This window comes from Manis javanica, chromosome 10, assembly GCF_040802235.1.
Source record: "Manis javanica isolate MJ-LG chromosome 10, MJ_LKY, whole genome shotgun sequence".
Lineage (NCBI taxonomy): Eukaryota > Metazoa > Chordata > Mammalia > Pholidota > Manidae > Manis > Manis javanica.
In genome coordinates, this window is record NC_133165.1 from 113,024,109 (window position 1) to 113,050,182 (window position 26,074).

The 26,074-nt window shown below is 39.9% G+C and overlaps 1 protein-coding gene across 5 annotated transcripts in view; it reads right to left on the minus strand.

The window, feature by feature from the left end:
* The window catches only part of TCF20 (transcription factor 20), a 178,714-nt gene that overhangs the window by 84,883 nt on the left and 67,757 nt on the right, over positions 1–26,074 (minus strand). For 2 of the 5 annotated variants that reach the window (XM_073213966.1, XM_073213965.1), the window contains exon 2: positions 18,359–18,491. The exons of the other annotated variants lie outside the window; for them this stretch is intronic. The gene's annotated coding sequence lies outside the window, so the exon portion shown is untranslated. The remainder of the gene's footprint in view (positions 1–18,358; positions 18,492–26,074) is intronic. 5 annotated transcript variants of the gene reach the window in all.

Below are 26,074 nucleotides of genomic sequence, written 5' to 3' on the forward strand. Positions count from 1 at the left end.
GGCTGAGAGAGGTGTGGTAACTGCCCCAGGCCTCAAAGCTTGTAGATGGTGCAACAATCGGTGGGCTCGGGAGCCTGCACTCCAGCAAGGTCCCTTGCTGAGCAGCCGTGAACATGGCAACTGAGTGCTTTGCTGGACGAGTCAACTTTGAGGTTTCTAGTGGACACCCCAGTGGAGATGCCAGGTAGATGGCTGGCATGTCTGGATCTCAGGAGAATGATGGGGATGGAGATACAAATGTGGAGGTCATCAGCACAGAGATTGTATTTAAAGCCAAAGGAGTAGATGAGATCACTCAGAGCAGTTTTTTCAAACTAAAGGTTGTGAAATCAATTTAGTAGGTCATGAGCAGCACTTAAAAAAAAAAAAATGAAATAGAACAGAATGGAAAATAACAGCGTCCATGGCTCAGAGTAAGATGAAGTATAAGAACTGTTTTGTGAAACTTCTGTTTCAGTTGTGTCTATGCGCATAAGTGAGTGTAGTGTGTATGTAACAGGGCATTTGGTTTGACCAAAAAAAAAAAGTTTAAAACCACCCACCTAAGGATTATGTGTAGGATTGATCCCTGAATCACTCCAACATTTAGAGGCTGGAAAAGAGGAAAAGCAGCCAGAACAGGAGAGTGAAGGGAAGAAACAGCTAGTGAGGAAGGAGGAAGAGCAACCTGGTTCCCCAGGGCTGAGTGTCACCCTGTGGACACCAGGTGGATTGAGGAAGGTCATGAAGTATGATCCCAAACAGGTGTAGTGCAGAAATACTTATGGGGTGGAGAGGTAAGCACACAGTGTCATGGAAGCACAGGGGAAGGCCTGTTAAGGTCTGGTGGCTTAGAGGAGAATGAAAGGGGGAGGGGAGAGAGATGAGGTCAGGATTTTATTTTAGACCCGGAGTTTGAGGGGATAGCTGGATATCCAGTGTATAATACCTATAAGCTGCAAACATCCCATCATTTGCTTTTCTTTTTAGCACCCCCTGAGTGCTGGGCCCTTTACCAGGCCTGGGACTACAGGGATGACAAAGACACCGTTCTGCCCTGGGAAGGCTTACACTCCGGAAGACAGAAGCTGCATACAATGAGATCAGAGCCACAAGGCAGAGTGTCTAACAGGTTTGGTGAGGATACTGGCAATTGTCCTTTTCAATCACTGCTCACTACCTGCCAACCCAAATCCACCAACTCCAACCAGACTGTGTACTCAGTATCTGTACTCCTACCTCTTGACTTGTCCTCTGCCCCTCCCAAAAATGTTTCCCAGCTCTGAGTCACTCTTCAATGCCTGGCTCACATCTGACCTCCTCACTGAAGCTTTCAGGAAACCACTCAGCTCAGCGATCTCGCCTTTCCCTGAACAGCTACAGCATTTCTTGTCCACACACACACACTGTCTGGTGCCTGGTGCATGCCTTCTGCCTTATCCTTACTTTCCTACTTCCTGTGCATGCCTCCTCCCTCCAGCAAGGCATACAAGCTGAAGGCATGTAACAAACGTGTCTGCCTTTTTCATGGCACTCTAGAAAAGCAAATTCCTGCTTCCGTACTATAACACTTCCCTCCAATCCATCTTAAGTCTCAGCACTGTTATTGAAACAGATCTGTTCAGCTTACACCCTAACCTCTAAAACCTTTACTAATTCCTAATCACAAGTACAACATACAGACAGCTCCATATTGTCTTCCAGGCACAATACACAGCATTCCCTTTCTCTGCCTCCCAAACACCCTGCAGATGGAACAATGGCAACCAAAACAAAACAAAAAGAAAGATGTACAGAGACGAAATTTAAAAGGAATTCACCAAACTGTTGACAACAGCTGTCTTTAGGGGTGGGACTGCAGAGGACAGCCACCTTCTAGGAACTGATTTGATGAACATGTGAACTTTAAAACAAGAAATATATTTAAAAAGCAAAGAAATTAAATAACTGCAACTATTTTTATTGCGTGTTTACACATGTGCCAGGCAATATATTACAGTCTCATTTAATCTTAACAAGTCTATGGTATAGTTATTACCCATTCTGCAGATGGGGAAACTGAGACTCCAAAAGTTTAAGTAAATCTCACAAGGTTAGCAAAAAAGAAATGCTGAGATTTAAGCCCAAGTCTAGTAAAGAATGTACCCTTGGCCTCTTGTGTACTTAGTCATGTTTCTGTGATTTCTCAGTGCCTCCAGTAAGTACCATTTGCAATCTTTCCATTGTTCTAGCTGGTTTTCTGCCTCAATCTTAGCTTTGCTGACATATCACTCATCTTCAAGTCTAGTGTAAATCCTGCTTTCCCCCAACTTCTCCCTAGAGCACATACCAGGGCCAGCATTATCTGAGAGTTATTTTCTCCCTTTATTTTCCCTGCAAAGCATGGAACTTTGGCCCTCCTGATGCCATGCACATAGCAAGCATTCAAATGCTGAGTGAATTAAGCTGACAATATAAATTCTCCTTCTGACAAAAACAAAGTAACAGAAGGAGACCAAAAGTTTTCATTTGTGAGGGAAGTTAGTATCAAGGTTTCTACAATCCCTCCTTCATTCCCTGCTTTGAGCCTCACATTATTATAGCTGAACACATCAGCACTTCTGAGGAATAAAAAATACTTAAAACTTACTATTAAAAAATGTAAATAATATAAATCAAAGGCTTTGTTAAAGTGTTTTAAAGAGTTTTGAAATTGTTACCTTTTTCCAAAAGGCCCTGACCTTAGAAAGAAAGCACTTTTTAAATTCAGCCCAAAGAAATAAAGATACTAAAAGATACTTTACATATATATAAACAGGGAGACACATGAACCAGTGAATCAGACATGTTTAAAATGCAAAAAGCTCTTTTAACACCAACAACGTCTGAATTTATGAACAGAATTTGAGTCCAAATAAATGACACACTGTAAAATAAGAGCACTGCCCAGCAATCTTAGGAAATACAGGATGGAACAAACAGATTTTAACATGTCCTTGTCCTTCTTGCAGAAAGCAAAGAGAAATGCAGCCAAGCAAGGCATTAAGACCTGATTTTATTGGAGGTACAAACACCATAGGTCAACCTGTCAAATGAAACGAAAGGCAAAACTGAGTTCGATAGGTACAGTCCACTCCAGATAAAAGCCAATGGACCTTTTAACAGTTCATGGCATCCTCTCTGTATGATGCAGGCATGGGAAGAATACTGTCTGGATGATGAACTCCTGTGCAAGAGCACAGAAGAGCTGAAAATTCTCCAAAACACTGAGAAACAATGCATCAGTTCTTGTTAAATGCATATATAAGCTAAGTGTTCCTTCTAAAGATTATTGAGCTTTCCACTTGAACAACCTAAAATAAAAACACAAAAAATCCACAAAGATTCCACACCTATAAATTAATTCAAAGGCTTGCTTCAAATATTACAAACTTTAGAACTTCAAACTAAAGAGAAAGTCACCTCTAAGTCTCCAGTAGGAGCCCACAGAATCAGCAAATTCGTTTGGGGTTGGAATTTTTTAAATAAATAAAAAGGCAGATCAGTTGGAAGTATCACAATCCCTGGTTTCAAACTACACTACAAAGATATAGTAATCAAAATGGTATGGTGCTGGCACAAAAACAGACACACAGATCAGTGGAACAGAATAGACAGACCAGAAAGAAACCCATTCGTGTATGGTCATTTAATTACTACAAAGAAGGCAAAAAAATACAATGAGGGAAAAGTCTCTTTAATAAATGGTGCTAGGAAAAGTGGATAGCTACATGCAAAAGAATGAAACTGGATCACTGCCTTACACCATAGACAAAAAGGAATTCAAAATGGATTAAAGACCTGAATGTAAGACCTGAAACCTTAAAACTCCTGAAAGAAAATGCAGGCACTTAGCTTTTGGACATCAGTCTTAGCAATATTTTTTTGGCTCTGTCTCTTCAGGCAAGGGCAAAATAAACAAAAATAAACTGGGACTACGTTGAACTAAAAAGTGTTTGCACAGAGAAGGAAACTATCAACAAAACAAAAAGGCAACCTACTGAACAGAAGGTATCTGCAAATGACATATCCAATTAGGGACAAATATCTAAAATATATAAAGAACTCATACAACTCAACACCAAAAAACCCCAAATAATCCAACTTAAAAATGGGCAAAGGAACTAAACAGACATTTTTCCAGAGAAGAATGGCCAACAGACAGATGAAAAGATACTCAATATCAGGGAAATGGAAATCAAAACCACAATGAGATATCACACCAGTCAGAATGGATAATATCAAAAAGACAAGAAATAATAAGTGTTGGAGAGGATATGGAGATTGGGGCAGCCACTATGGAAAACAGTATGCAGGTTCCTCAGAAAAATCTAAACTAAAACTACCATATGATCCAGTAATTTCACTTCTGGATATTTACCTGTGAAAACACTAATTCAAAAAGATCTATGCACCCCTATGTATATTGCAGCATCATTTATAATAGCCAAGACATGGAAACAACCCAGTGGCCATCTATAGATGAACTGATTACAAATATATGGTATATACATACAATGGAATATTATTCAGCCAAAAAAAAGAATGAAATTTTGCCATTCACAACAACATGGAGGGTCCTAGAGGGTATTATGCTAAGTGAAATAAGTCAGACATTGAAAGACAAACATCATATGGTTTCACTTCTATGTGGAATCTGAAAAATAAAACAAATGAACAAACAGAAACAGTTTCATAAATAGAGGACAAACTGGTCATTGCCAGATGGGAGGAGCATGGAAGATGGGCAAGATAAGATAGGTAAACGGTATAAAGAAGTACAAACCTCCAACTAACTATGAAATAAGTCATGGGGATGAAAAGTAGAGCACAGAGGATATACCCAGTAATGTTGTAATAGCTTTCTATGGTGACAGATGGTGACTATACTTATTGTGAACATTTCATAATGTACATGTCAAATCACTATATTGTACACCTAAAACTAATATAATATTGTATGTCAACTATACTTCAATTTTAAAAAGAGAGCAGATCACTTCAGTAGCGTAAGACCTTTGTGAATGGCTTTAGCTCTGGACTGTATTTTAGGTTCTCATCTCATCTCAAAAAGGCCCAACCCCCCAAAGAAAAGGCCAAGCCACAACCCTAACAAGGAAAGTGCCAAACACATACAACAGGCATGGAGAGACATAAGAAACTACTCCTGACAACTGTGAGATTTGAGAAGCAATAGGCATAAAACCATCCTTCAGTGTACAGATTAGAGACAAGAGCAGGAGACCGGGCACCAATCAGTACACCACCATCTCTCCCCTTATGGGACGACAGCACTGACCACTGCTTTCTTACCTAGAGTTGAAAGAAATGTCTTGAAGAGGTGAAGAAAAACATTTTAAAAGAATCATCTGGAATTTTTTTAGCAAACAAAATAAGCAAAAATACAACTTTAGCAATGCACAATTGCTTCCCCTATTAAATTTGTTCTCAAATTGACTTTCCTGGGTGATGCATTGGAATAAATACTGTATTTACAATCAGGAAACCTATATTTAAATACTTACTAGTTTTGCCAATTGTTCTGTGAATTGCATTAAGTCACTTAACATACAAGTCCCACTTTCATCACTAGCAAAAATGGAGTTAAGCTACCTTGCTGCCTCACAAGAATGTTCTACAATATAAACATGTAAACTGCTAGGTAACATACAAAATGATCATTACTAGTATTATTATTCTCTCTCACTTTCCCAGGTAAAAGTTTGAACCAATGACAAAACAGGCAAAACAAGCAACAAGGAAAAAACACTGGAAGACGGCTTAGCTATCAATCAATCCAACCAAAGAAATATGTCAAAACAAACCCTAAAACACAAAATAACTGATAGAAAACCATTAACTGTGACAGTTAATACCTATGTCATTCTCTAAGAAAGCTCTTACACCCTAGGATCTACAGTTCATTCATAAAAATCATAGCAGGGTTAAACCATCATCAGTCCTCCTAATTTACAGTCAAAATGTCAATGGAATATGTTTTTACTCTATAGGCAAGAGCCACAGGTCACAAGACCAATTCCTCCTCTCCCCAATGAGCAGCAGTGGCCTGCCTACTGGAGACCCACTAGGAGACAAGCTGGTTTTGAAATGCAAGAGCGTCTCTTCCTTCCCTGATCACGGCATGAAATTAGCAAACACCAATCTCAGTCACTCTGAAAGAAGCCCACGGAGAACAGGTGGCTGATGAGAAGGCATCACCACTTGCAACCCCAAATTTTGTATATAAAAGCCAAAAGGACATAAACATTTTCTGAAAAATCAGCTATTTCCAAATGTTCTAAGTTGTTACAATAATAGCTAAAACTTATCTAGTGATTACCATGAATCAGGCAATATTCTAAAAGCTTTATTTATTAACTCATTTAATCAAAACACACAGGTAAGTGCAAAAATGTTTCAATTTTTTAGACAAGATAACAGAGGCACAGAGAAGTTATTTGCTTAAGGTCACACTGCTAATAAGTGGCAGCACTGGGATTCAAAAATCAGGTGGTTGGCTTTGGAGACCATGTTCTTAGATACTGGTTCTTGGAGATCCTCCAACCCACACCGCTTGGTTTACATGAGCAGCTCTGCCATCTCACTCTAGGCATCACACTGAGATGTAAACGAGACTATAATGCAGTGCCTCTCATCTTATGGTCACTTATTTCAAGGTGAATGTTAGAATAACATGAGCCCAATGAAAATAAAGTCTCTGCTGCATCCAATATGATGGACTAAATAATGTAACAAAGAACTAGATGAACTATGCAACTTTTTCAAAGTAACATGAAGCTAACAGAACAGGGAGTAATTAGCAAGTTAATATCCTAAAAAGAATGGAAATCCAAAGAGGTGAGACCTGGGGCAACTGCTGGTCTGCAGAGGTGGCCCAGAAGCCCAGCACACCCAGCCCTTCCAAGGGCTCTGCAGAGGGAGACCCTCGGTAAACTGCCTCCCACCAAACCAATGGACCAAAGGCCCTAAAGGGCTACATCCTGGGAGTAAGAGCAAAGTTGAAGTAAATCAGCCTCCCCATGGATTTAGCTTCAAATCACCTGGTAAGTTCAGAAAATCTCAAACTCCCAACGGGTTAACGTGATCCTGGTTTGCTAGTGCCCACAGGCACCTGGAAAAAGCAAATGAGAATTCTCCTTGAAAAAAAGACATCTAAGGCCTCTAATTATTTCTATAAATATTTCTCAAATATCACTTCCAGCACACAAACATATGAATAGACAAAACAACCATGAATAAGAACCAAAGGGACTCCAGATAATGGAATTGAAAGATGTTAAAACAACTGCATTTATTCTGTTTTAGGGGAAAAAAGCCAAGCTTGAACATCTTCGTAGAGAACAGGAATCCATGAAAAGCAACAGATTTGAAAAGAAGAAAAACTAAAAAATATAATAAACCCATCCATTGAGTTCTTAATTTCAATTTAAGGCAGATTAGTCAAAGAGAAATGGTTAAATTGAAGATAGGTCAAAAGAAACAACCAGAATGCAAACCAGAAAAGGATAAAAATACAGGAAAAAGGATAAATGACAAAAACATCTAACACATCCATATAACTGGAATATCAGAATGAGAAAAGAATGGGACAAAGAAATATGCAAAGAGAACTGCTGGGAATTCTCCCAAACAGGTAACAGATACCAAGCCACAGACTCAAAAGAATATAAAATCAGTCATCTCTATTATACTAGAATGTCTTCTAAAAATGACATGCATGACATACATGTTCTGTTAGTACAACAGCTAGTTAAACAAATACCTATTGTGGTCCTACTAGGGACCATACAGAGAGAATACAAACATAAAGATGTAACAAGCATGTGGGGAGCTCAAAGTCAAGCACTTAGAAGAGACGTGTGAAATCATAATAACGTACGTAGTATACTCTCTACCTATGTGCCACCAAAAAGGAGGGGGAAAAGACAAAAGGGCAGGAAGAAATGCTAGAGAGAAGTTATTAAAAAGGAAGATGGGTCAAACTTAAAAGCAATACAACTGGAGTGACAGGAGTGACAACAGGACACTCCAATGTTATCCAACAGTCCAGGCCTAGAAGCTGTTTCCATTCCTTTCACTGTGCTACTTTAAGCACACTCACACTCACAACTGCAAGTCCTTGGCATGAGAAACTCAAAGAATCTTTTTTCATATCCCCCAAACTCTACCTAGTAAGAGATTTCAAAATGATAAATCTAAATCTAAACAGCAAATACTTAGCTCTAGTCATGGTAAAATGAACAAGTCTAATGATCATCTTTTCCTCTACACTTGAGCTGACATGGAGAAGTTGGCTCTTGGAAGATTAGGCAAAGGAAAGTTCCACCAGGAACCAGCTAAGCAAAGAGCAGTCACTGGAGAGCAGAGAATACCTATAAGCAGATAATCAGGAAACAAGCACATATAACACATGGAATTCTCAAGTCATATGAAAATCTTGTGAAGAGCCCAAGGATCTCTGCCTTCTGTTAAACTCAATGAACTCCCTGCTAAATGAAGCCCCTCATCTAAGGAGGTAAACACAGGAAATGGCTTCTGTGGTCCTTCCCTCAGGCTTCTGTAACAGTATATCCCTATATAGGGCATCAGGGGGAAGAGGAACTGGCCTAAGGTAAGCAATAACTGCATACAACTCTGCTCCCAGTTGGGAAGTCAACAAGCAAAGCAGCAGGTGATACATATCCCAACATTGCCGATGAAATAAAATGAACTCTTTTGGAAGCACAGTTCTACTGAGGTTTCAGGACAGACTGTCCATCATTTGGGAGTGTTCCTGTGATTCTGTGTTTGGAATATGACCTTCAGACTAAAACACAGAAACATTATTCAATGTATAACTCTACATGTCTCAGTTTTAGGAAATACAGTGGGGTACAGTATTTTATGTGATGGGACTGCCTCCCAAAGCTTGGTTTCTCCAGATCTCATGGTTTTATGAGCTGTAAAGGTTTCAAAGCAATAAGGAAAAAATACAATGACTAAATAAAAAACCAGGCATCAAACAAACTTCAAAATCATCCAAAATTTCTTCTATTTCTAGAATTCCATTACTGTGCAAACCTGCATACAAGTTCATTCATATCTAAACTACTGTGACTAAACTTACTTGTTCAAATGATACCAGCAGAAAAGAACTTCAAATTCCCAGATAATCTAAATCACATATCTGATATCTGATAAGGGTCTAGTATTGAGAATAAATAAAGAACTTCTACAACTCAATAAAAGAACAGCCCAATTAAAAAATAACCAAAGGACACAGGAGACTTTTCTCCCAAGAAGCACATGAAAAGATATTCCACATTACTAGGTAAATGAAAGTTGAAACAAGATACCACCTGATACCCACTTGGATGACTACACTTAAAAAATGGAAAATTATAAATATTGGTTAAGATGTGGAAAAACTGGAACCCTTGTAAAATGGTGTAGCCACTTTAAAAGCCAGTTTAATAATTCCTCAAAGATCATACAGTTACCATATGACCTAGCAATTCCACACCAGGTATATATCCAAAAGAATTGAAAACAGACACGAACAGACACCTGTATGCCAATGTTCACTGCAACACTCTTTAAAATAGCCATAAAGTGGAAACAACCTCAGTGTCCAAAAATGGATGAATGGATAAACAAGTTTTGGCATATACATACAATGGACTATTTACTATTCAGCCATAAAAAGAAATGAAGCTCTGATACACACTATAATGTGGATGAACCTCAAAAACATGCTAAGTGAAAGCAGCCAGGCACAAAAAGTCCCGTATTGTATGATTCCATCTATATGAAATAACCAAAATATGACGGAAAGCATGTTGGTAGTTGCCAGGGGTTGGGGGAAGGGAGAAAGGGGGGACCAATTCCTTAAGGAATAAGGGGTGTCTTCTGGGGTGATGAAAATGTTTTGGGACTAGAGAGGTTGATTGCATGACTGTGTGAATGCACTAAATGCCACTGAACTGCTGAACTGTTCCCTTAAAATGTTAGTTTTGGTCAAAGGGCACAACACTTCAGTTATAAGATGGGGAAGTTTCTCATACAGATTTAAAGTACAACAGAGTTATTACAGTTAATAATAATGTATTATATTCAAAATTGTTAATTTTATGTTTTATGAATTTCATATCAATTAAAAAAAGAAAAAACCAAACCCAAAGGAGGTATCTTACTCTACAAGAATCTAGGACACCCAAATGGGAGGAATTTCATTATTTGGTCTCCCCTTTACTTACGGCCCCTTACTCTCGCTTACTCCCATGACTTCCAATCTCCAGCCCTGTGAACCCATCAAGTACTGACAACAAGCTGCTATGTGAGTTTCAAACACTAAATTCACCATTGTTCCTTTTAATACTGACCTATTTCTCCCTTAAGATCTGAGCTGAGACTGATAACCTTTCAACATCATTATCCTAAAATATCTTTGTGATACTGTCTGCAATGCATTTAATGGGGACAGAATAAGTGGTGTCTTGGCCTGAAGACTGCCTCCGGCTACATGAGGCCAGCCCTTCTGCTCACCTGCTCAAGAATGCTAAGATTGCTGGCTCTTCCCTTCCACTTTTAGAACTGACCTATGTTTTCTAGCACCTTCCCTTCTCTATGGTCAAATTCTTATAATGTGTTACCACCCATATGTTTGTTTCCCACACTTTACAGTTTAACACCCTGAGGACAAGTACTGGGACTCACCTTAGAACTCGGGAAATCCAATTGCTGCTCCTCACCTAGTCACTTCTCCATCTGGCTTCTTGTCTTCTACTTCAGGATACTAAACTCACTAACTTCATTCTTTAACTACACCTCCCACCCTGCTTCTCTTCAAAAAGTATCCTGACCACCCAAACAAGCCTTGACTAAGGACAAGTCTTCCCTGTGCCAAAACTAAATACCATTAAATTCTGCCTTTTGCCCAGCTTTGTTCTTCTCCACTTCAAAAACTATTCAGTCTGTTTACATACTCAGTGCACTGCAGAAAATATATGGGGTGTTGACATCACAATCCTTGTCCCAAAGAGGAGAGGGGAAGGCAAGAACATGTCTAGAAGGGTGTAACAAAAAGTGAAGATTAAATGTACACAAGAAACTTACCAAATGCCATGGCAGAAACACCCAGTTAAGGGAATGTTAGGTTTCATGGAACAAGGAACATTTGGGAAAAGCCTTGACAGTTAAGAGATCGCCACAGATGGTGAATGGGAAAAAAGGGCAATGGACATGTGTGAAAATGGGGACACAGAAGCTGCCGTGGGAGATACACACAGGCAAACTCAGAGATGGAGCTGGAAAGGCAGGACGGGAATACTGAGGAACCCTGAATAGAAGCAAGGCAAGGCGTCTACATGGACTTCAGTACACAACAAAGAGCTGCATTTTAGATCTTCTGGCAGTAGTTTGGAAGAGACTGGACCAGACACTGCAGGAGAAGAGTTACTATTCAAGAGGCTCTTACAGCAGCGCAGGCAGGCCTGCCACCATGCTGGTCCAAACCACCTTCAGTCTCTACCTCCACATAGCCTTGTCTGCTACTCGAGTAGCTCCCTGGAATCTTCTCACAGGACATCTCCTCCAACTCCCTCACTTAAATCACTAACTAAAAAGGGAACTAATTTAATAGTTTGTGCTACACAAAAGTGGTTAAAAGCAAATCTCTTTTTTTATTAAGATATAATTGATATACATTCTTATGAAGGTTTCACAAGAAAAACAATGTGGTTACTACATTCACCCATATTCTCGAATCCCCACCCATACACCATGCAGTCACTGTCCATCAGTGTCGTAAGATGCCACAAAGTCACTACTTGTCTTCTCTGTTAAAAGCAAATCTTATGGACTGGTATAACTGATGGTACACATTCTTTACAACAAATATGTGAGTGCCTACTGTGTGCCATGGGCTGCTCTAGGCAACAGAGATACAAAGGTGAACGAGGTACAGTTTCTACCCTATGGAGTTTACATTTTACTGAAAGAAACAGATGAAAGACAAAAATGTCAGATAAATGCTACGAATCTAAACAGTGGGACAGAGTGTGAACATGTGTGCATGTTGGGGCTGCCTGAGCTCAGGTGGGTAGGGAAGGAAGCAGCCAGGCAGTATGCATTTCTATAGGGTACACATTTTACATTAAAAGGGAGAAAGGGGTTTTAGAGCCACATTGAGCTAGCTGGGTTCCAGCTCTGGTTCTATGACTGACCAGTTGACCTCCTGCAAATTACTTTATCTCTTTTGAATCTGTTTCTCTAGCCCCATTTACCGACAGAGAACTGAACTTACAGGGCTGTCTTAGAAGAATCAAATTTAATAAGGAATATAAAAACTGTGCACTGTGCCTGGCACTTGGTTAAAGGATCTATTAATGTTAGCCATTAGGTCAAGTGGTTTAATATATACAAAAATTATCTTGCTGCTTTATATAAAAACTAGACAATAATTTAATATAAGCTGTCTGAAACAAATATTTAAGAAGTCTTTGGGAGATGAACCACCTACAAATGCAAACCTGGGATTATTCTGTAAAACAGTATTAAGAACAACCTTCAACTACACATAAAAAGACAGTTTCTATTATTTAGCTCTAAAAAGAAATGAGCCATGAAAAGACATGAAAGAAACTTGAATGTATAGTACTAAGTGAAAGAAGTCAATCTGAAAAGGCTACAAAGTAGCCAGCTTTAGATTCCAGCTACACCATATTCTGGAAAAGTCAAAACCACACAGAAGTAAAAAGATCAGCGGTTGCCAAGGATTAGGGAGGAGTGAGGGATGAAGAGGTGGAACACAGATTTTTTTTTTTGGTATCATTAATATAAAATCACATGGGCAGCACTATGGTTACTAGATTTCCCCCATTATCAAGTCCCCACCACACACCCCATTACAGTCACTGTCCATCAGCATAGTAAGATGCTATAGAGTCATTACTTGTCTTCTCTGGAGCACAGATTTTTAGGGCAGTGAAATACTCTGTACCATACAATGGTGAATACATGTCATAAATTTCTCCAAAGCCATAGAATGTATAACACCAGGAGTACGCTGTAATGTAAAGTAGGGACTGTGGTAGTACTGATGTGTCAATAGGTTCATCAATTGTAGCAAATGTACCACTTTGGTTGGAGATGCTGATAACCGTGTAGGCCAGCCACTGGTGGGGTCAGAGGGTACATGGGAAATCTCTGTACCTTCCTCTTAATTTTGCTGTGAACCTAAAACTGCTCTAAAAAATAAAGCCTGTTTTTTAAAAAAACACAGAATATGCACAAAACTGTAAACAACAGTTATCTCTGGACAGTAAGACTATATGCTTCTATACTGTCTGAATTTTATACCATAAGCATACTTTTTTTATATTAAAACATTCATTTTTATAATAAAAACATTCATTTTGATATAGTTCCCCACTATGCTAACATTCTCGACATTTTTTAACATACAATTATTTCCATGTATAACTATTTTCAACAGAAGTAACTATTTTCATATGACCATTTTAACTCTAAACAAAAATACTGTAGAGTAATGGGGTTTTTTCAAATTTTTAATTTAATAGGTCAAATCTTATTCTTAAAACAAAATATGGGGCTCTCTTGTCCCCTCCTGGCATAAGCCAGGAACTCTTTCCTCTCACTTTATTTCTAAATAAAAGCCTCTACCAAAAAAAAAAAAATACATATATATTTTAATAAAATTCATAAACTGAATCAGGTCAACAAGGAAACAGTATTGGCATATGGAATTAAACCTTTATCACTTACACATGCAAAGACAAAATTTCCCATTTTCTTATTCCCAGGTGATTTAATTTAGGATGAAGTAAAGCAGGGAGAAACATTTGTCTGCTCCTTAGGAACCTGTATCAGTTATTAATCTAATGAAATCAGATACATGACTTCTACATGGTCAACATTGTAACTTCACATTAGCAGAGACATCTCTTCAGTTGTATTATAACTGTGTTTCTGGGAGAGATTCTCTAATGAATCACTCGCTGAGGAAGTTTCTTCAGCAGAAACAGATGGACCAACCAGTATGAAATATTAAGAATACTGGTAAAAAAAAGGGGGGAAGTGGAGATAATCTGCAGTCAGTTGAGAAAGGATTCCATAAATATATAATCTCAACTACTAAAATTAGAAGTCAGCTCTAATTTTTTTAAATAACATTTCCAAGAATGCATGTTAGGCATATGAAAAACCGAAAGCATCAATATAAGAAATTTCATTGATGTACAAAAAGACTTCTGCTGAAATCTTAAAACCCAGTATTTTGATTCTGAAAATAAGTTGCAGATTTTTAAAATCCAGAAAACAGTAGACTGAGATGGCATCCTCTTAAAGCTGAGCAAGATCAAGTTCAATAAAAACAAGCAAGTGATAAACTCATGGAACACATTAATTCAGAAAGGGATCATGAACAATGAACCAAAAAGAAAAAACAAACTGAAGCTTCCAGGGCATATTCCTTTAAGAGCTGGAAGTAAAATTCTACTTCATTTATTAATTCACACAAAAACTATTTGCTGAGCACTAACTACACTCCAGGCACTGTTCTAGATGCTGGGGATATGATGGGGAACAGAGTCACTGCCCTCACATGCATGACATTCCAACAGGCAGGTTCCCAAACGGCCACTCCTGGGCTCCACTCTTTTTCTACAATCCAAACCCAAACTCTTCTCCAGTCAAAGGGTCACAAACCTATTCTGCAAGAAATATCCTCCAGTTCATTCAAATTAAACACTGTACACAGGTTAAGGGCACAGAATCTGGAGTCAAGGTATGCAAATCCGAATCCTGGCTCTGCTTTTTTAGATGAGAGACCTTAGGCAAATCACTTGACCTCTCTGTTACAGTTTCCTCATCTGAAAAATGGATATAATAGCACCAGTTTATAGGATTTTTTTAAATTAAGTGAGTTAATATTTTCCAAGTGTTTAGGACAATGCCTGGCACTTATTATTTATTATGTATATATTACTTAATTATATTACTTAGTATTTAGTATTACTTATTCAAGTTTTTGATAAAATATCCTTGCCTGTGGAGGATATGAACAGACAATTCTCCAAAGAAGAAATTCAGATGGCCAACAGGCACATGAAAAGATGCTCCATATCACTAATTATCAGGGAAATGCAAATAAAAACCACAATGAGATATCACCCCACACCAGTTAGGATGGCCAGTATCAAAAAGACTAAGAACAACAAATGCTGGCGAGGATGCGGAGGAAGGGGAACCCTCCTACACTGCTGGTGGGAATGTAAGCTAGTTCAGCCATTGTGGAAAGCAAAATGGAGGTTCCTCAAAACACTAAAAATAAAAATACCATTTGACCTGGGAATTCCACTCTTAGGAATTTACCCAAAGAATACAATTTCTAGATTCAAAAAGACATATGCACCCCTATGTTTACTGCAGCACTATTTACAGTAGCCAAGATATGGAAGCAACCTAAGTGTCCATCAGTAGATGAATGGATAAAGAAAATGTGGTACATATACACAATGGAATATTATTCAGCCATAAGAAAGAAACAAATCCTACCATTTGCAACAACATGGATGGAGCTAGAGGGTATTATGCTCAGTAAAATAAGCCACATGGAGAAAGACAAGTACCAAATGATTTCACTCATTTGTGGAGTATAAGAACAAAGCAAAACTGAAGGAACAAAACAGTAGCAGACTCAGAGACTCCAAGAAGGGATTAGCCATTACCAAAGGGGAGGGTCTGGGAGGGAAGGTGTGGAGGGAGGGAGGGAGAAGGGGACTGAGGGGTATTATGACTGGCACACATGATGTGGGGGGAAGATCATGGGGAAGACAGCATAGCACAGAGAAGACAAGTAGTGACTCTGTGGCATCTTACTACACTGATGGACAGTGACTGCAATGCGGTATGGGGGGGACTCGATAATATGGGTGAATGCAGTGACCACATTGTTTTTTCATGTGAAACCTTTAAAAGTGTCTATCAATAATACCTTAATAAAACAAACAAACAAACAAAAACTATATATATATATATCCTTGCCCGTTTTGGAATCAAAAGTGGGTTGATGCCAAAACTTCCTGTAAATCCACGTAGACTAGAGCTTTGGCCATGGGAAATCCAGAACAGGAAGAGGCAAAGATGATCAATTCATCAGCTCTTCCACTCCCTCCCACCATCACCTCTCCACACAATCAGAACAAGTCTCTCAATCACATATCACACCTCTCTTCACAGAACCTTGTTCCATTTACCAGAATCGAGCGCCCTGGCCCAGACTCAAGGCCCATCACCAAGCCACTCCCCCCTCACTCGCAGCCCACATTCCCTTCTGACTAGGGCTTCCCTGTAATCTCCAGGCCCCCTAATAGCCTGCACTTTGCTACGTAAGATGTCACATACCACCAGGCCTTGGATCCTGAAGGACCTTCCCCAGGAATGCTCTTTCCCCTGGGATGCTCCTGCACTTGGCTTTTTCTCCTATCCATCTTTCTAGGTCCTGCTCACCTGTTCCCTCCTCTTCTCCAATATTCTTCCCACACCTTACCAGGTGTAAAGCTTCTTCCCTAGTTCTCTCCTAGCACTTTGGCTACGCCACTGTTAGAGTTTTTTAGATCCTACACAGATTACATAACTGCTAGTTTTCCATGTTTGACCCTCCCACAGACAATGAACTCCAGGGAAAGGGAAGGTGCTTTATTTTTGCATTTCTTGTACCTAACATGGAATATATTTAGCAATCTTGGCTGAACTGAAATAGAAATATTCTTTTTCTTGTATTTTGTCTGATGTGTCATTCCTGTGGCTTCATTTGGCACATGTCCCTTATATTTAGGGGTAGCTAACTTTCAGCACTTTGCTAGCCAATGTAGCAATATTTTAAAGCCTTTTTAAAAGGAGACATAAAGGAGACATTTAATCAACAATGGAGGCTGCAATGTTCTTCACTCTAACTCAAATTTCTCCTATTAAGTATGTTAAAACAATGCCACTTCAGTAAAAACTTCTTCAGCTAAAAGAAGATGAAATTTTACTCCTGTTATGTTAATACACTAGGAAAAAACAAAACAGTAGCACTAAATTCAATGCAATGTGTAGTTTTTTTGCTTATGCCTGTTCACTAATGTACAGGCGCCTGTAAATCTGTTTAGGTTCATTTATGCTGACTGTGCACAGAGTCATATGGCCGGAATCTTGAGGACATCATCTCCAGACTTCTGGCCTCAAGTAAGGATTATTGAACACAAATGAGCCTATTGCGTTGTTCTAAAATGCTCCAGGAGAAATTCTCAAGAGTTCCTCATAGGGCAGGTAGTTCTCTGGCTTGTTCACCTAAACTGCTAACAGTCCACCCTGTATCCTATATGCTATTCTTTTCCTTCTCGGGGATGAGGAACAGTCAGCTGCCACTCTTTAACATACCCTAAGCCCTCATTAACTCACTGTTTAGAATGCTTACCAGGCTGTATTAACTCAGTTCTTTGGTTGATACTGTCTGAAAAATGTGCCCATTCTACAACCATTTTAGTTACTCTTGGGAACTCTTTGCAAGTTTTCCACAACAAATCCCAATTTAACATCACTTCAATACTTACCATGTGAAGGGGACATAAAGAAGTAAAGATGGGCAAAGCATGGTGGCCATCTAAGAATATACAATCTTGTGGTAAAAAAGACATTCTGTATTAACTGTAACATATGAGTAAGGAAAGAGGAGGAAGACGGGCATTGCAGAGCAGAGGCTCAGAGGTTAAGCTGGCGGTATGCTCACTCTTAACGCACTGACAGGCCAGATGCTGGGGCTATGAAATAAAACCACAATACAGCCTTGACTGCAAGGACCTAGAGCCTAGTACAGTGGTGCTGGAAAATATTTTGCAGTTTTTCCAGCAAAAATATTACATAGATACCCAAAAAGTAAGAGAGAGATGATCAGAGTAGCTCCAGCTGGAGTTGAGAAGGGGATGACTCTCAACCCTTCAACTCCAGCCAGGCCATCCGGGCCCCAGATGCCTCTGCAGACCTGGGGCAGCCCAGCTCCAGGGAGTAACAGTGTCCCCAACTTACCATGCTGTTTTGATACAACACCTACAACGCTGCCACCTACCTGACACAGTGATTGCCACATGAGTACTGGTTAAATAAAATACGACAGCTCCAGAATAATTCACAAGGCACTGGGTCTAGTGAATGGGGATGGCAGAGGCACATGGGAAGCAGTGGGATCACCAGATACAAGGCAGGAAAATCTGAGTCCAAATCATTGGAATCGAAACTATACAAAGAATTGTCGAGGTCTGACCAGTCTCTCCAAAACCCCAGGAGAGAGAAAGCTCACCTTAACCACTGTCCACCTTCTCCACAACTCTTCTACTTTAGTCGGCTCTGTTGCCACAGCGGTGTCCTCAAACCCATCCTGCTCTTCAAGCTTCCAGCTGTCTCCACCTTGCTCTCGTCCCTCAGCAGGGCACCTTCACGGAGTACACGGAGAAGCTGCCTTACCTTCCAGGTTCATGCCCTTGTTTCCCACCTCGGCACCTCTGCTTTCCCCTGGGAGCGGGTGTTTTACCACCAAAATCCACCACTGGTCACATGGGGCACTGAGTTCTCCAGGGAGACCCTCAGTCCAGCCCTCTGCTGCATCAACACTGCCCTGTGCTGGACTCCTTCCCACCTTGATTTACATAGGCTCAAGGTTCTCTACTTGGAAAAATGTCTTCTCTTGAACCAGATTCATCCTGCAGCTATTTTTTACATTCCTTTACCAGACAAACTTTAGGAAGCTTTAACTTCAAACTTTGTCTCCACTCCTTCACCTCACTTTCTCCTACATACACAACAGTCTGGCTTTAGATGCCCCCTCCCTCCAATATTTCTCAGTAATCTTGGCAGCCTCATGTCTTGCTCTTTGGGTTTTCCTCCTAAGCTGTCTAGTTGCATCCTCTCCGCTCTTTAAATGCTACCCTGCCCCTTCAAATGTTTAAATTCCCCAGAGTTCTGTCCTCACCCTTTGAGCACTTGTTATTATTGGCAACAATAACATAACCGGGAGAGAGGGGTGTCTAAAGCTACAAAACCTTCTAGGGGCTGAGCTCTGAAAAAATCCTTGTTACCAGCAGTAGAGGCCCATCACTCAGGCAGGAGAGAAGGAAGGAACCACTTCTCCACATCCCTTCACTGCTTGTTCACCAGAAGAGCAAGCTCACCTACTCCTAGGCTGGAACATACGCAGTAACCTCCAAGTCTTAGTCTACAGCCCAGCTGCACCTCTAAATGTCAGATCTGTCCTCAAACATGATGCCTTCCTTACAAGCACCTCAAACTTAAGTCCACTTTATATTCCACCCCAATCTTCTCTCTCTCCACTCCTTTCTATTTCAGTGAAGAGCACCTCTATCACCCAGTTTCCAAGCCAGAAGCTTTGAGACTCCTTGGCTCCGCCTTCTCCCTCATGAGTCTACCCCCTAAACTATTCTCATCCACCACCACAATCCTCAATTCCTTCACTGAGTCCATGCATATGGACCACTATGTGCCAAAAACACTTCTGCAGACATGAAGTATACAACAGTGAACAAGTCAAGCTTAATCCTAGAGAGAGACAGGTAGACAAATAAGTAAAAGGATGAGATACTTTCAACTGGTGATAAAAGGTATGCATAAAAAAGCAGGGTGATATGAGGGGGCACTACTGCAGATAGGGAGGGTCAGAGAAAACCTCTCAGAGAAGGAACACTTCAACTGGAATATGAAGGACAAACAGAAACAAGTCTCACACAGATTTGGGAGGGGAAGTGCTCCAGGCAGAGGGAGGAGCAAGTGTAAAGGCCCTAAGGTAGAAATGAGCTCTAGGTGTGTTCAAGGGACGGGGGTGGGTGGGGGGGAGGCACGCAAGGCTAAAGGGTAGGGAGCAGATGGCTGAGGGAGGCAGGGGTCAGACAGGCTCTTGTTGGCCACTGTAAAAGAACTGGAAAGCTACTGTAAGAAAACTGACATAATACAATTTGAATTTTTAAAGACAATTTTAGCTGATAAGTGGAAAAAATGTTTTGGGAGGAGAGCAAAAATGGGGGTTGGAGCACCAGTCAGGAAGCTAATAATGCAGCAATCCAGACAAGAGGGTACAGTGCTTAAGATGGGAGGGAACCAATTCATGATATATGTTGGACATAAAGTAAGCAGAACTTGCTGAGTGCAGGGGAAAAAGAAATCTAGGACAATTCCTAGGTTGTTTTTAGGTATGATTTACATACAGTAAAATTACATATAGCACATGATTTAAGCAGATTTGATGCATGCCTATCAAGACTCTGAACATTTCCATTACTCTAGAAAGTTCTCTCTTGTCCGCCCCCGCCGCACCCCTGTCAATCCACTTCTACCCAAGAAGTAACCATTGATCTGATTTCTAGTTATCATAGACTAGTTTTGCCTATTCTAGAGTGTCTTATAAATGGAGTCATCCATTTTATACTTTTTTGTGTCTGGCTTTTCACGCAGCACATTATGCATGAGATTCATTCTTATTACATTATCAATAGCTGGTTCCCTTTTATTCCTGAGGGGTCTGTGTGAATCTATGAGTTTATCCATTCTCCTGATTAACATCTGGACTGTTTCTAGTTTTTGTCTATCATGAATAAAGTTGCTATGAACATCCTTGTACAAGGCATATTTGTGGACATACATTTTCATTTCTCTTGGATAAATACCTCGAAATAGAACTGCTGGGTCACAGAATAGACATAAATTCAACTTTCTAGGAAATTTCCGAACAGTTTTCCAAAGTGGTGGCATCATTTTATACTCTGAAAGCAGTACAGCTGAGTTCTGGCTGCCTGACTCCTAGGCATTCTAACTGAGTAACTCCATCTATGCCACAAACTCACATTCTTTCAACTCTTCACATATTTCTTTCTGCATCTTTTTTTTAGACCTTTGTAAATGTACTCCCAAGGACACATTTCCTTTCCCCATCCCCTCTGAGGCCTGTCCAATTCTATTTTTTCATTCAACAAACATCCTGAAGGAATGAAAAAGGGCTGGTCTGGCCAGCATGTTCTGGGCAGAGAAAGTAGCATATAAAGAAGACCTTGAAGTGGGAAAGAGCTTGCTGCCTTCAGGAAACTTGAGAGAAAAGTGAATGTGGCTGGAAGATGGCAAGCAAAAGCAGCAAGGGCCAGGGTATTCCCTTATGAGAAATGGAAAGCAGTGTGGATTTTCTGGTAAGTGCCACAAGAAACCACTGAAGGATTTTAAATGGAGCAGAGACAGGTGATTCTTGGCTGCTCTGCACAAAGTGAAATAGAGATGGGGGCAGAAATGGGGAAGCCATAAAGACAAATACTGTATTTGTAAAAATATTATTTTTTTTAAAAAAATAAATGAACAAACCAGAAAGTGACTCATAAACACAAAGAACAAACTGGTGGTTGCCATGGAGGGGGGAGGATGGACAATTTTAAAAAAAAGGAAGAAATGGGGAGGCCATGTCTAATACATAGCACAATGTGGAATGTTTATTTAATGGACAATGATCACTCATCAAGCGTCACCTACAGGTGGTATCCTCCTCTATGCTTTCCTGTTTTACTACCTTCACCCCAGGCCCTGAGCAACATATAGCTCCATTTTACAGATGAGGAAACTATGGCTTTGGCAAGATGCCCAAGGTCACTGCTCCTAAGTGATGAAGCCAGATTGAGGCCACACATAAAGTGCCCATCATATGGACTTTCTACAGCAAGAGTACCCTCTCACATTACTGTCAAAGGGATACAAAATCTGCTCCCAATAACTGGCCCACCAGAGCACTAACTCAGTGAAACAGTCCCTTCAAGAATCCCTCCTCTTGTCAGACACAGTGAATAATCTTCAGACTCTCAAAGTAATGCTTCACATTTGGGACACTTCTAAATGTAGAAATGAAATCTTCCCTGAAACTGAGGTCTGGAGGTGAAAAAACTTAATTAGGACTGCTAGGACCTTAACTCCGTTGAATGACAGACTCAATTCTAGCCGCTTATCAGAAAATCCCCCCTACATCTAAAGGGCCTTATTCACAACTAATGCTGAATGTGGCAAAGAGCTTCTCCATGTTATCCATTCTGGACCAGGATGGGATTATGCCTCAATGGGGCCCAAGAAACCAACACTACGTATCTTTGTGGAAAATAACAGGGGTAAAATTCTCTGTCCATACTCTGCTTTCAAGACTGATGTGCTTGCTGTCTTTGCCCCTGACTTCTTAAGACTGGAACTACACAGGCTTTTTCTTAACTGAGTACATTAGCACCCAGAAGCTTCCTTTCTTTTTCAACTTAAGAGCAACCGTTAACTATCAATCCTCTAACGGGAGCAAGGGCTCTGGTGGAATGAATACCAGCCTACCTGGCAAAGAACAGGCTCCAAGCCTCTCTCTGTAAATCCGCATAACTTGGGCCAGTCACTACCTTCTCAGCATCTTTTCTGAGCTGTAAAGTCAAAGAACTAAACTAGACAATTTTTTAGGTTTCTTTCAATTCTCTATTTAATTCTATAACCAGAGAATAGAAAAAGTGGGTAAAGAGCGTGTAGGATACCAGCTGGTTGGGAGGATGAGTCTTCCAGGCTTTTGTTAAATTAACAAAGCCTGGCTGAGCTGCACTGTTTCCTCCACACCAGAGCCCCCAGTCTGAGCTATCCTTGCCTCCCTCAACAGCCCCCACACCCAAATTCCACTCAGTCACTTTTGGGATCCTCAATTTGAAGCAATACCTAGCAAAGTGCTCTGCAAATGTCACTAATATTTGCTGGCTTCATTAGAAGCTTCAACAGAGTATGATGATTATAAATTACAATACCCTAATTCAACTCCCCAACAAAGAAACATAAACACAACTAAAGCATGTTTCTAATAATGCCCAGCACTCACCAATATTATAACACACCACTACATTTTTTATCAAAACAATTGCAAAAGAGCAGACAACATTCCTTTCTTATCCTTTACCAGGTACCACTAATGATCCCTCTTAAGCTCTTTTGAGCCAGGTCCCCAGTCACAAGACATAAAGATAAAAACAGAGGGAAGAATTCAGCCAGCCCACTTCTATTCTTTGTATTCACTTCTTAAGATGCTCAGGGTTAAACTGTTTACTTTGTTTAATGCCATTCTCATCCATTCCACAGATCACGTTTGACTACTGTGCTAGCAGAAAAGGCTTCAGAAGAGGGAACATCTTCAGGACAACCATAGCATCCTCTAGGACACTATCATATTGGCTTTTTATTCTCTTCACAGCTACTATCACCACCTGACAATCTTATTTACTTACTGTTTACAGTCCATTCCCAAAGCAGGTTCCTTTCTCACCACTGCAACTCCTATGCTTAGAACAGCACCTATAAATACTTGTTAATGAATTAGAACAGACACACAGAGGCCCTTAATCCATGTTCAGGAATGTGATGCTCAAATATGGAAACCACCTTCCAATTAGGCTGCTATTCAAGTGTTCCAGTGAACTCCCACCCCTTCCTATAGGACAGCTTACACGTAGATACTGCAATAAGGATATTCTCCCCAGTAGCTAATGTTTTCTCCCTCTCAACTCCCCACAATGAAGCATCAGATAGCAAGCCACAGATATACCAATAAGTCACTTCATAGTTCATCTTCCTGCTGGGTCATGCACATTACCTACAAAGCAAACAGCTCTAATGCAGAAAGTACTGATTGCCTTTGTCGCCATGAGAACCTCTTCACCCACACCGCACGGACCATAAGTATTAAGAGGGCTTTCAACAGCCTAATAATAAAAAACTACCCAGTCTAAGTGCAATGTGACCAAATCATGCTCTACAAAAACCTTGATCTCATTATATTTAAAATGTATAACGTTGACATACAGTTTTACTCCAACATAAATAGGGTATTGTTTTATTTTGTTACTTTTACCTCCACAATAAGAAAAAATTAAGGCAGTAGTCAGAAGGCTGAGACAAATCTAATGAACAGGAAGAACCTTAAACATAAGCCCCTGTGAGAAAGGCATAGTAGGGACTGTCTTTTGTAAATGTATCTTTTGAGTCCCATCTGGTCAAACTGAGAGTAGACACCAGATATGTGATTCCTATACACTGTAAACCAGTAAGTGGAAGAGAGACAACCCTCACATATTATATCACTCCTTGTGCTGATAAAAGAAGTTTTTAGCTCAAGATAGAACGGTAGAATTAGATATGAAAAAGCAGCTTTTTAGATTTAATCTCAGTGTACTGGGAAAACTAGCAAAAATACATATATGGGGAATGTAAAAGTTTAGAAAGCTCCCAGGGGTCACTAAACCATATGACAAGAGTCACAAAAACCACACTTTCCAGTATTTTGCCCAAGTCCAGATTTCAAGTTCATTACAACTTGGAAAAAAACAAAAATACACAGGGTACAGCAACAAATATGGATTCCAAGGCCAATCTATCATTAGCTGATTTGTGCCTCGAGCAGTGAGCTATAAATGGTCCTAGTAAAGGCTTTGGAGCCAAGGGGAGGACAGTTACACCCGAGCCCTGATCCTTACTGTATCTGTGACCTCTCAGGGAGCAGAGATGATTTACCTCTCAGATCTGCTAGGTGGATTTTGTAAGAAAAGTTAAAATACCTTGGGCAGCATACTGAATTTTTTTTTTTAACAAAAGTTAGCATCTTTTCCTATTTATATGACAAGAAGATTGAACTCAACAGAAGCCTACTTCTAATTTCTTGGTTTAAATAGGTATGATTTCTACATTCCACTCCATTTTATAAAGTTAAAAAAATGGCATACCACTAAAAGGTTATGGAATGTAAAACCATGTCTCCTGACATCTTACCACCTTGGCAACCTTCACTCACATACATACACACAAATTACCTCTATAGCATAAGAATTTTATAATTTTTTCCTAAGTTATACACAAGTGTAAACAGATGTGTGATAACTGCTTTAGAAGTAATTAGGGTCCTTTAATCTCACATTAAACACAAGGTCATAATTCAAATACCAACACAGAAAAAGTGCTTATTTTGGGATATTCCCAATAATTAATCTGCATAACCAAAGAAGTGTCTGCCTAATGTTATAGGCCTGATGTTAACATACAAGAAAAACTCTACCAATCCGCCTCCAAAGTCAACATTATAAGCACCCCTCCCAATGCTGAGACCCTTTCTGAAACTGTTTATACAGGCTGAATAAAAACGTAAATTAAGAAAGACATATTACACTACATTACGCACATGTCCTTCAAGCATCACAGTACATATAGAATTTTAGACAAGACCAACTTTTGGGTCTGGTCTAGAAGGACCCAAAAGCATGGCCTAAGGGCCACCACACACCATAAAATCAGTGAAACTAACTGGGGTTCTTCACCATCTGAGAGAAGCATCAGGCTACCATTAAGGAATAAATTGAGGATGCAAAAATTAGTGCACCCTGAGGTGGTGATTAATCCCACTAGCATACCATTTCACAGAAGGTATTTTGGAATCCCACTTTATCCCTACTCTGAGAATACCGAAGCTGGAAATTTCAAAAACTAGCCAAAAACCAAATATCTCCTGAAAGAACTTTAAATACAATCACTCCACAATGCCCTTTATAAGAAAGATCTTGTAACTCCTTGCAGCCAGCTAATACACACAGACCCAAACACACTTACGTTACGTTATCCACGGTTCCAAGTAGTCAAATGCTCTCTGAAATTTTTTTCCTGATAACTTCTTGAACAGACAAAAAAATACAAGGCACATTTAGCATAAGCTAGAATATGCTTTCTGAGAAGCACTGAACAGCATCTGGGATTTCAGGAAAAACTGTACCCTGACCAAGTTTTATGCTCTGCGGCAGGAAGAGACTGGAAACGAAAAGTGAGACAGACTTTTAAAAGCCAGGTAAGGTATAGCATGCATTTCTCAGGTAGGTTGCCTATTGCTAAAACAAAAGCACCAAATAGGAGAGACAAAAACAAAAGTATCCTAACCTCTGTCCTGTCTGACCTGGAAGACAGTCCTCATTTAACACAGGAGGAA